Below are 13,077 nucleotides of genomic sequence, written 5' to 3'. Positions count from 1 at the left end.
AAATAAAAGTATAACACCTAAGTCAACAATTAGGTAAAAGTAAATATATGACAACATAATAAATTAGTAATTACAAATGATAAATAAAAAAAATATACATACATTTTCAATAGAAGTTAAATTTCACATTATTCTTGTATACAAATAATAAAATGTTGTTAAAGATATAAAATAAAGGTGTCATTTAAGAGTTATATGACATGATAATACCTACCTAGTTATAAGTATATAATTATAGCAATTTGCTTACATGCCAAAAATTTAACAATTAGTTGAACTATTTCATATTGAAATGAGAAATATGTTGCAATAAGTCAATAACCGAAAGGTATGATAATAACATTTTTGTTCTTTTTAAAATTACGAAAGTATAAACATCAATAATAAAACAATTAACACAGGAAAGGAAAAAAAAACAATGTAGCATTATAGAAAAATGAATAATATGCAGTTTTGATTATTAAATATTAGGTCAATAAAGATATTACTGAGCTATAATAATCTTACAATATTGATTGTTACGTATGTACTATTGTGTAATTATTTATGATATAGGTATGTTAAAAATTCCATTAGATAAAATATTTTGGTAAATTGATGAGCTAAATATAACTTATACATTTCTAAAAATCTAATAATTTTATAGACAGGAAAAAAACATAGTTAATACATCATTGAATTAAAGATAAAAAGGTACATTATGCATTAAAAAGATAAAATATATCAATATAACATATTATTTTTATTCACACTTTTTTTTTTTATTCATAATAATATATTTAAAACAATTTTTGAGTTATATTTGTTATTATTTGTTAAATGAATATAATAAGACATTATATATTCAAATTCATTATGTACTTATATTATACGTGTATATAATATATATATATATATAATGTAACACTGTTATTATGTGCATAGTGTTGTCAGTAGTCAAACGATACAGTAATATTGAGTTTATTATTTACTATGAACAAAGAAAAGGTTTTGTTGAAAAATTTAATAATATCAAAAAAAAATATATATAACGAAAAATAATGGAAATGAAACGTAGTATTATTGATTCAGATAACTATTTCCGTGAAGCATTTAAACCAATAACTGAACCACTCAGTACAAGAATAGAAAAAAATATATCGTGTAACTTACAACCAGCTGATTATAAGAATGCAAAAACCTCATACACTAGTGGTAAAAATGAAGATGATGAATTAAATTCAACATTTGTAAATTTATTGTAATCACGACGTTATGATAAATCTTATGGTTTACATTATGATAGAGCTAGTGATTCATACAAAATAGGAGATTACTCTGTGACTTTTAGTTATGGTAATTTGCAGCTGCTTATTAGATACTATCCATGGACAATAGGACTACAGTCTTTATTATGTGAAAAAGAACCAAAAAATACAACTATACAAGATATGGAATCTTATTACGATATTTTGAAAAATTCTCAAGTTCGTTTAAAAGCGGATGGGAAACCAAAAACCTCAAAGTTCCATAAATGGGCGACCGTTGTAAAACCTCTCTATGAACGAATGAAAAATGAGGAAAAATAGTTAAACGAAGAAATAGTTAAAATTAATAACTCTAAAACTTCTAGGATAAGCTCTAAACAATTAAACGAGCATTTATCTAGTTAGAGTGCTAAACGCAGTAATGTTCATAATAATACAACCATAACAAATGAACCCGTACTAACTACCCGATTATTACCTAAAATAAAATTTTAATAATACAAAAAAAAATATATATATATATACTTACAATCCTGATATATCAGCCACGATTTTTCTTTATCTACGTTATAATCAGGTGTTTTTTCATGGCTTGCCTTAGCGTATCTCATACTAGCTTGAGTCAAACCTCTAACCTCTGATTCCTATGAGCATAAATAATTAAATTTCATAGTAAAAATAATTGCGAAATATTTACCTTCCTCGAACATTAACAACATATCATACTCGGTGAGTAGCTCAAACTTCGTTGAAGTGTATTTTAACATACAATCAAAGCTGAAGCCTGGTGCTGTGTAGTAAAATGCAGGGTCCAGTTGATATGTAGTCAAACACAGATCCCTAAAATTTTCAAAAACGTCTGCCAGTAATAAAACATCAATCTTTAAATACAAGTCCGAATAATCTCCAAGTATTTTGCATTTAAAGTGGTTCCATACATCTGCTGCATGTTTATACTCTTCGTTTTCAATATGTGACTCTGTGAGGGTACTGTAGAAATCTTTGTACTCCGGTAAACATGATTCTTCTAACCTGTTCCACCCATCAGTGTATTCGTAAGGATATACCCCTTTACGGGTAACAAAAGGCATATCTTCGGATTTAAAAACTTTAGAAATTTCTCTGAATTTTTCAAAACCAGGAGTAATTAAATTTGAGGACAGAGTCGATAAGCTTGAAGCCAAAAATCTGAATGTGTCAATGAATCTTATTGAAAAATCTTTGTTTACATGTTTTAAAAATGATATATATTTTTCTTCAGTATTTGGAATGACTGAAATTGTCTTAGTGTCATATCCCAGCTCGGTTACGATGAAATGAGCATCGTAATTGGACAAATTATGTAAAAAGCATGGTACAAAATTAGACGTTTGAAGCTTGAGGTTACAAGTATTATGTCATAATGTTTGATGGAATTGACCGGATAAGTGGGAGTGATCTGCTACTTTATGGTTTTCCACAGAAAACCTATTTTTACATAAATTACATGCTTTACATAATTCATGTTTACGTCGCTGTTCCGGTGTCATTATAATTGGAGTGTTGGTTTTGAGCAGTTTGTCTATTTTATCAGCAATTTCAACAATACTTAATACAAAATGTTTCGCCAACTCCTGATTATGTTCACTACCACGGAAAATAACTGGTGTTGTAGGTATTCCAAACGTTTGAAGCAGTTCAATCGGTACGTCGTCTTTAGCTTTTACAACGAAACCGTAACTCATTGGGGAATGTTTTTGAAAAGCCAATGTATTCTCGCCTTTGCTTTCTTCACATTTTACAAGAAGTGCTTCAAAGTCTGCATAGATAACTATAGGGTGACGTTGTGTTTTTTTCCAAGCTTCAAACATGGTTCCGGGCGCAGGCAATTTTGTTAAAATAGGTTTGTGTGCTCCACATATCATTTTGTGTTGTTCCAACCCCACACGTCCATTCAACTTATGTTTTAAAAATTGCTCATCGAATGATGTAAACCATCTCTTGCAAAAATATGCTAAATGGCCATGCTTATTTTTTTGTGTGCAAATAAGTCGTGATAAATTTGATATACAGGGTGATTCTTTTATCAAACAACACTTATATGGTGTTTGTGTGTAAATACCACCTAACATACACCTTTAACACACAAACACCACCCAAAACCACCCAACTTTGGGAGGCTATATCTTGTAAACGAATTGACGAAAAATGAAAATTTAAACGTGAAAATTCATTGAAAAAATAGCCTTTTTAGTTTATCAAATTTTAAGTATAGGTTGTCATTTGAAAATCAAAAGTTGATAATAGTTAGCCTGATAAATATAAGGGTGAAAATATTTAAAAAATATATAGTTCTAGAACAAGATGGTTCCAAAATTTTGAAAAAAATCAATAGTTTTTGAAATAATGAGTGTTGTTTGATAAAAGAATCACCCTGTATATACATAATGTGAGCCACTATCGTCCGTCACCAACAATAAGTCGAAGTGATTGGGTTTTTCTTCGTTCACGACACGTAGTGGGTACACATTGTATGTTGGATATTTCCTAGGTGGTTGGAACTTTTTGTCTAACCTATACACATTCACAGAAACAGTAGGGTTATTATATTCGAATTTCTGAACGTCGGATAATGGCGTTGGGAACGATATTCCATTGAAATTATATTCGCCCTCATGCTTTGTATAGTTTTGTCCAACACGACATACCGGTTGCTCAGTCACGTGCTTCGCCAAAATCGCCCATTTAAAACACTGTTGGTCCACGTTTTGGGGATTATTGTGGCCCGTTTTCTGTCTACAAATGCTGGCAACGGTATGTATGACGACCCGCCCATTGGTGTATATTTATAGACTGCCAATAATAATCCATCTATAGTGTGTAACGTGAACCCACTCCCTCTACTTGTATAAGTCTCCTCTTCCATCAATAATTTTGTAAAAGATTTCTCAAGAATTGTTGATATATCAGACTCTCTAAACATTTCAACTGCAGATGTTTTAAATGCACGATTTTCCAAAGAATTTTCTACACGTAGGCGATTGTAGGTCGCCTCGAGCTTCAAGCTAAATTTTATTGGATGTTCCTGAACGCGAGTTTTCAGTATGTCTGACAGAGCAGGTCTTAGTGAACGGAGAAAGTCGATGTAATTTTGAACATTAGTCAAATTTTTTGCGAAATACCAGGTGACTTTTCGAGCCACGGACCACGAGATTTCCACAAACCCTGGAGACTGTACTAAATCCATACGTGCTTTTTTGGCCCTAACTGCTGACGCGGTGTTCGCGGCGGAGACACGTTTCCCCTTATTGATCGTAGTGTAATCTTTAAAATAAAATACATGATCCTAATTAAATAAAATGTGACGGCGAATCTTTTTAAAAATCTATTAACCTATCTATTAACAATTTGTTATGAAAACAAATCTTTTATTTCGGGCCCCAATAAAAAAAAATCTAACTAACCTGTATTATCGTTTTGAACTTCTTCATTTTCAAATTCGTTCATTGCTGCCATGCAAATCTCGTCCTCAGACATCATGTTCAGACACCAGCTGGGACATCGGGGACAAATATTTGAGGGGCAATCTGTATAACACTCTGTTGTACTGGTTGAGCATCGATCGATGCAGCCGGTTGGCCGAGCTGCGCATAGGGTTGGCGAAGAGCTGGTACGACACCATGTGTATTTTTCATGTGTTTGTTCAAGCTGGTTTTGAAAGTGAATGTTGACGCACAAACAGTACATGAAAAACGAACTCCAACATGTTTTTTTTGGTGAGCAGTCAAATTGTCTTTACGCGTAAACGTGGATACACATTGATCGCATTTAAACATTTTTAAATTTTATAAAGTAATAGCGAAAGAAAAAAAAGAAAAACACAAATTGTTAGGTGCAAATAATGCTTAAAAATTAAAACGCAAAGAAATAAACACTGAAAAAAAAAATACTTTAAAATTCACAAAAATGTTTAAAGACGAAGCGTACACCGGATTAAAACGTACTGATTTAAAAGATATTAAACACTTTGTAACTCACTAAAAATTTAGCCGATTGGTCCGGCCCCTCCGATCTTGTGTTGCCCCTGGCCAGGAGGGCTATGTCGTTAGCATAAGCAACAATCGTAGTATTAGCCGGGAGCTTTTCTTTTAGTAGGGGGTCCATGGTTAGCGTCCAAAGTCTTGGGCCAAACTTCGAGCCTTGTGGGCAGCCACGCGACAAAGTGATCGTCTTTTCAGCTCCCACTCTGTAGGTTGCGGTCCGGTTTTTGAGATAACTTATCGTCATTTGAATTATTCTCTTAGTGCATTGCAACTTCTGCATATCACGGATCAGCATCGGCCATCGGACGTTATCAAACGCCCCGCTAATATCTAGGAAACTACCGAGGACATGCTTGCCGTTAAGGTCAACCCAACTCTTTACCTCTGCCAATGCAGTGCTGGTGGATTTGCCTGGCCTGAACCCGTGTTGTTTCGGACTTAGGTTATTCCAACTAATCTCAACTTCGAGTATATTACATATTATTTCCTCCATAACTTTGCCAAGGACGGGAAGCAAGCTGATGGGCCGATAGCTCCTTGGCTCAAGTGGATCCTTATCCTTATTCTTCAATATAACTATAATAGATGCATTCTTCCACGGGTCTGGGAATCTAGCTTCTTTGAGGCACATGTTAACCAATTTAAGCATGTCACTCTCGACAACTGGCCACGCAGCCTTTAAGATTTTGGCCGTTATGCCATCAGCCCCTGGTGCTCTGTTTTTCTGGTTTCTCATAACCAGTCTTAACTCATCGGATGTTATTCGTGGTGCCGGACTTTCTGGTCTATCCGGGAATACTGGTATAGGGTCTAGTGACGAAGTGGGTACAAGTTCGCCCAGCATGTAATCCACCGTGTCACAAAGGCTTGAGGTATAGCTACCATCTGACTTCCTCAGGGCAGAGGGTATGCTAGCGGGCCTTTTACCCTTGATAAGCCATTTCGTAAGTTTGCCCCAGATATTCGTTGACAGGGAAGGCTCTTCAACGAATTTACGCCAAATGTCCCTTTTAGCTTTACGCATGTTACTGACGTGTTTGTTTCTGGCCGTCTTGAATCTGTCTCTATCTTCGGTAAGACCAGACCTGAGCATCTGCCTGTGAGCACGTTTCAACTCTATCCTGGAGTTTGTGGTGTCATTATTCCACCACGGGGGTCGATTCTTCTTATTACTGCCCCGTTTCGGTAGCATCATCTCGCATGCTTGCTGAATACCCCTGGTCAATCTGTCGGCCGAACCATTAAGAGTCCCTTCATCATGGATAGACTCCAGCGCCGCCTTAACGACTTGAATGAAGCTCGGAACATCTATTTTTCCGTCCCTGTACCTGATGTTAAGTGTGGTTGGAATGTCAGTAACCGTGTCTTGGTATCTAAAGCTTATGACCAGGTGATCGCTACACGTGATACCTTTCATAACATGCCAGTCCTGGATTTTATTAACTATATTCGATGAGGACAGTGTGATGTCGACATTACTGCTGCCTCTTGCGCCTTGGAACGTTTTTTCGTTATTATCCTTATTTTGGATGCTCAGGTCAAGGTCAGTAATCATCGCCTCAACGAGTAGACCCCTATCATTGGTGCGATTCTCATACCACCAGGGTGAGTAGGCATTAGCATCTATACTCATTATAACTTGACCAGACAATGACGGGTAGATTGCGGTGATCTCCCTGGTAAATAGCTCTGTTGGTTTCCGGAATTGAAAATAACTTGATACAAGGTCCACTGGCGTTAGCCCTGGGAACGCAACATTCAACGACACTGTGTGTGTTGTGGTGATATGGGGCTTAGCAATGATATCAAGCTTACTATTAAACACCACTATCGCCGCCCATACGCCATGGAGTTCATTAATGTTAGACTTAACCGTGCGGGTCGATTCAAGCTCAAGACCCAGCAGAGTGCCTTGTTTTGTGTATGGTTCTTGAACTAGAGCTACATCGACGTCATTGGTGACACAGTAATGGTACAGCTCGTCTGAAACGGCCATAGACCTGGACATATTTAACTGAACTATATTAAGCGATTTAACTGTCATAATTGGTGAACATCTGGATCCGCCTTATTGCTGAGTTCCAGGCTTTGCAAGTTTTAGATGTAGTGGAGTGCTCACCACCACAATGTGCACAGGTTGGTTTCTCTTTTAACGAGGGACATGCCCGCTTGCCGTGACCCTGTTCCGAGCAGTGGAAACATGTTACTTCTTTGTTGGAACATTCCTTAGTTTTATGTTTTAAGGAGAGGCACCTGCGGCAGTACGGTGCATCCGTAAATGCCTTTGGGAAGGTAGAAATCATCCCTATGTATATCCGTTTATTGACTATTGCCTTGTAGGTTTTCGGTGATACCTCCGCGACCCAGTCCGTGGTGTCTGTGTTGCGTTTACCACATCTAAATAACGGTCGTATTCCGGAAAGATCCGTACCATCAGGAGCCTGGTTTTATTCAGTGAGAGCATTCGTGATGAATTCCGCATCGTAGTCAATGGGTATGCCCTTCATCTTTACTTTTGGTTTCCGAGGCCCTGATTCCGTGACGTTTAGGCCGCCGGCACCTGCTAGGGAGCGGATGGCACTAACCGTTTCCGAATCCGCCGTTGTAACTAGGACTTACCATCTTCCTAAAGCCGTCGACTCTAGTCTTAGGAAGTGCAGATCGGACCTTTTGCCATATATCATTACCATTGTTGGTAGATTTTATTACGAAGGTCGGTTTTACAGGCATGCTTTTAGCCTTGGCCAATTTGGATTTCATTGTTTTATTAACACCGTCCGAGGAAGAAAGATTTTTACTGCGAGCCGGCCGATCGCGTTTTGACTTGTTACCTTTAGGGTTATCGAGAGTTGGGAAGTCGTCTGTCCTACTCGAGGAAGGTTTATCGAACTTCTGGGCCGTGGTGCCCTCGGTAACATTCGAGTATGACCGGGTCGGATGTTCTTCCTCATGCCCGATGGCTGATAATTCGCCTATACGTACGTTAAGGGCGCTTATTTGATGCTTGGCCTCACGAAGCTCGGAGTCCAAATGCATGTTCGCACCGATAACTTCGACAGCTTCGAAGGCTATCTTCTTCGTGTTTACTAATATATCGGTTAGGAAATCCTCCATGCCGAAGGCCCACTTCTTACCGATTTTTGTCGCCGTTATTATGTCTGACATGTAGGTCCTAATATTAGCCAGAGTAGAGTCAATACTGTTCAGATCAGCCTCTATGGTCCCGGACGGGCCCTGAGAAGGAGGTTCGGGGCTACTAGACTTGAACCGTTTCGGATTGTTGGCTCTATCCACCTGATTATCAGGGTCAACGTAAGAGTCATCGCGGATTTCTCCGTTTCCACCTCGTAGCCGGAGGGGGGCTTTGTCATATGCATGGTCATGATCTTTTTCGTTAGTTCTGAGTTGACCGTTACATGGCGGTCGATCCAGCTACGCGGCCGACGGCGCGGCGGCCGTACCGCCCGGTGACGGCGGACCGACACCGGGGCGGACGGCCGGCCGCGACGCGGCCAGCGACCGAAGCTCGGTGGTTCCACGGTCGGCGGACGGCGACGAGCCCGCGACCGCCTCGAGGCTCCCGGTCCGGAGACCGGGCGCACGGGCGACGGCCGGGGTGTCGCCAGCACCGCCTACGCTTCTACGACGACCCGAACCCGATCCGCCACGCTCCTCAGAGCCAATCCTTATCCCGAAGTTACGGATCAGTTTTGCCGACTTCCCTTACCTACATTATTCTATGCGGCTAGAGGCTGCTCACCTCTGAGACCTGCTGCGGATATCGGTACGAACCGACGCGAAGACTCCGCGTGGCCCTCTCTCGAATTTTCAAGGTCCGCGTGGGTTAGGTAACGCGGACGCGTGTCACCGTCCGCCGGCTCTCACCGGACCGCCCGCTCAACCGACGGTGTCCCGCGTACGTGGACGACCGTCAGTTGGCGGCGACCGGTGGGCGCCGCGAGGTGTACTCGTCGTCTTCGGCGTCGCCCGTGGCTTTGCTGTAGTGGTGTTCGTGATCGGCGGCCGGCCGTCGACTGCAACGCCGACGACCGAACCGCTCACAAATTTACAAAATCTCGGGTTTTTCCAACGCAATGGCATAGCGTCGCTCGTGTAACGGGTTCGTCCACCGAAAACCGACCGTTAACGAATTATTGGGTTTGGAAAAAATCGCGATCCAAAAACTCCGGTTTCGAAACCCCGTGCAACGTCGACGTCCGGGCTGCCCGCGTGCGACCTACCCCGGCTCGACGGACCACCGTGGACGGTCGACTGGAAAATAAAACGTGTTCATCGTAAACGACGTTAGGACGCGCGTAACAGTGCTACGTAATTTTTTTTCACCCGACCACCCGACATGAACAAATCTTCTCCCGTCCCACCGACCGCGGTCTACCCGGGCCACCCGAGCGCATTTCGTCTAACCGACCACCCGTGACGTGTTACAAGTCGTCGACCACCGTACGCACCCGCATAAATCGAACGCTGCACGCCGCGTGGCGGCACGGCACGAAAAAAAATGGCGCAGCCTGCGGGCGGGAAGCAAATCGCGTCCCGCTAGCCGGCCGCTATGCAGTCCTGCGTAGCAGTGCGGCCGACCACCTTTGACACCGACCACCGGGCGCGCGGATTGGGACAGTGATAATACAACATGCACACTGTCCTTATTACCTTCTGGTAGATGAGGACACGAGGTTTCCCGGGTTTGGTGCCTTGCGGCTACAACCACGGACCTCACATTAGCGCTGTGCGCTAGTCGAGAGCCGTGGAGGTCTACGGTCGGCGAACGGTGGTGTTACCCCCCGGCCGCCAGCCGCACGTCGTCTAAGGACCATGAGCACCGGGCGCACACCCGTTCCCACCGAAGTCGGGAGAGAGTGCGCCCGTACCGTCGGCTAAGGCGTGCACGTGCCCGTCGCCACCCTGGTCGGGCCGCGAGCTATCCTCATCGCTTCCCGTTTTTGGTTACGGGCAACCTCCGGTGCATATAGCCCCACCGGTAGGCTGGGTAGGCGCTAAGGAGTAATCTCACTCGGCAACTTTCCCCTAGACCAAGCTAGGTCTTTCACCACAAGGTTAGCTCCCGCTAACAGCCACTCCGAAACCAATCCGCCACCGATCGCGCAGCGACCGAGGCCGCAACGCGACCGGCGTGTGGGGGCACGACGCCAATTCCCTCAGCGCCGCGGGGCCCCCCCACATCCCGAAGTACCATTCTCGCTCCGCGTTGGGTCAGCACATCAATGGTTGGATGGTGGGACCGAGCTTCGTCGGCGATAAAGCCTCTGCTGTGATCCTACCGAGATTTGGGCCGTGTACCTCGGGCTCACGGTGGGCCCTCACCAGTGGCGGTCGCCGCCGGCGCGGTGGTCGCGACCCCCGAGTTACAGGCTCGGTAGCCTGTGCCACGCCTCCCAGAGGCATCACCGAAGTGATCGACTCGCTCTTCATGAGGTCGCAGTCAGAACCTCCAACACCCTAGTCCCCGAAGGTTTCGGTGTGTCCGCGTCCCAGGCGCCGGCCCCGGCTGGCCAGTTCCCTTTTAGTCGCCTCTTACGACAAGCAGGGAGTACTGTTGCTGAATTCTGGGCGGCCCCAGCAACAGGGCCGTATCTCCACGTCCCTGACGCGTGAGCACGCCCCGGTCAGGACGCGCTTGAGCGAAGCCCGCCGCTTGTGCCACTTACACCTTGCGCGCTCACCCGGGCAACCCCGAGTCTGTGCCATTCACCTCGTAGTGAGGCGGCGTCCTGACCCTAGTAGGTCCTACCTATCTATTCTGTTTCTCAAACTATTTTTGCTGAATGATCGTAGGGCTTCGTAAGTTCTTTTGCTTAAGAGGAATTCTCCGGGTCGATGGGGCCATGTGGCGCCTTCTTCGTGCATGGTAGTGACCAGAGTTGTCCTCCACTCTTCAGTTCTTTTACACGCCAAGAGGACGTGACGTACAGTTTCGGATCCGTTCCCGCATTCACAATTAGGGCTATTGACTAGCTTAAAGCCGTGTAATTTTGATTTGAAGTCGCCGTGTCCTGTAAGGAATTGCGATGTATAATGATCGAGCTCCAATGGCAGGCTGTATCTGCGGGCTAAGTCATGAACTTGGTCCATTCACCCTTGTCCGTCGAATCGTACCTCTCTTGCCAGATCGATATAAGGTCTTGTACTTGTCTTTCGTATTCGTCTAGAGTGATCTCATTTTCTTTGTACTTTTTCTTTGTTACGCTTTTTCTGATTTCTAAATCCAGCGGCATCACGCCTGCCACGGCTGAAAGGCAGTTCGTTGATGCTGTTTTGTAACAGCTCGTGATCGCAAGTAGGGGGTCTCTCTGCATGCTGCCTAGTGCGCTTATGCTCTTCTTTAACAGGCATCCTTCCCACCAGAGTTCCGACGCGTATGCGACGCGTGGGAGGAAGACTGCTTCATATATCGTCCTGGCCGCCCGCCGGCCCATGCCCCAGTTTGCCGAGGTCATCCTTCTGAGCCTGCTGTAGAGGTCTTTTGATTTGTTATTGAGTGACTTTATGTGATCCCAGAAACTCATTCGGGGGTCCAGTACTACGCCCAGGTACTTTATTGTGCTGGTTGCCTCTATGCTGGCTGCATCTTGGCTAGTCCCAAAGTTTACTTTATAGCCAGGTTTTAAACCGCCCTTAACCGACATCATTTGGCTCTTCGCTGGTGAGAAGTTTAGTCCATATGCACTTGCCCACGCTATTAGCTGGTCTAAGTGTTTTTCGATCTTTTTAAAAGCTGTGTCTGGTCTAGCAGCACCGACTAGTAGGGCTATATCGTCCGCGTACCATACTGTCTTTGATTGATTATCAAGATGGATGTCGCCAATGCCCGTCATCGCGACTTTCCATAGTGTAGGACCCAGCTGCGACCCTTGGGGGCATCCTCTAGTTATTTGTTTCTGGTATTGTTTGCCTTCCAGTGTAAGGTTTACCGTTCTGCGGTCAAGATAACCTTTTATCATTTTAATTGTTCTTAGCGAGGCCCCAAGCGTGTCTAATTTGGACAGCACCGGAGACCATCTAACGTGGTCAAAAGCCCCGGTAATGTCTAGAAATACCCCGATTATGTGTCTTGATCTGCTATCTAATGCCCAGTCGTACATAGCTCTCATGGCTGTGATTGTTGATCGTCCAGGGACGAAACCGTGTTGTTGGTCATAATCATTGAGATGTGTTTCCTGCTCAAGGTCCTAACCTAACCAAGGTTTCCAGGGCCTTAGCCAGCGTTGGCAAGAGGCTGATCGGCCTATATGATTTCGGGCTTGTCATGTCTTTTTTGCCAGATTTTGGTATAACCATCAGTTCGGCATGTTTCCACGGTTGTTGGAAAGTGGCCTCCTCTAAGCACCTATCAAAGAGGTCCGTGATCTCGTCGCCGATGATCGGCCAGGCTTTTCTCAGCATTCCAGCTGTAATGCCGTCAGCACCTCGGGCTTTGGTCGGGCTCATCCTCCAGATGGCCGACTTCACCCTTCCTACGTCAAGTTTTCCGTATGGAGTTAGTGGTCCCTCTAAGCTATAGTCATTAGCCAAATCATCTACGGGGAAGAACGTGCCTAGCAGCAGATCCGCTGTCTCGTCTAAATTATTCGTATGATCGCCGTTTTCTTTTTGTAGGGTAGAGGGCATTGATCTCGTTTTGTGTCCGTTCTTTGCCCACTTGAAGGCCTTGCCCCATTTGTTTACGTTAATGTCATTAGCGAAATTTCGCCATGCGTTTGCCTTGACGCGTCTAATTTCTGCGAGGTAGTTATTTCTAATTGCATTGTATGCTACCCTATTCGTGCGGT

General features: G+C 43.7%; 1 pseudogene; it reads right to left on the bottom strand.

The window, feature by feature from the left end:
* Nucleotides 1-1,877: 1,877 nt before the first annotated feature.
* On the bottom strand, nt 1,878-4,488 carry LOC149063100 (uncharacterized; annotated as a pseudogene).
* Nucleotides 4,489-13,077: the final 8,589 nt, after the last annotated feature.

The sequence above is a fragment of the Diuraphis noxia genome, unplaced genomic scaffold, assembly GCF_037042655.1.
Source record: "Diuraphis noxia isolate RWA-SAM2 unplaced genomic scaffold, SU_Dnox_SAM2 contig0001, whole genome shotgun sequence".
In the NCBI taxonomy this organism is placed as follows: Eukaryota; Metazoa; Arthropoda; class Insecta; order Hemiptera; family Aphididae; genus Diuraphis; species Diuraphis noxia.
The sequence above is the reverse complement of the archived record's forward strand: the minus strand, read 5'-3'. Positions and strand labels throughout refer to the sequence as shown.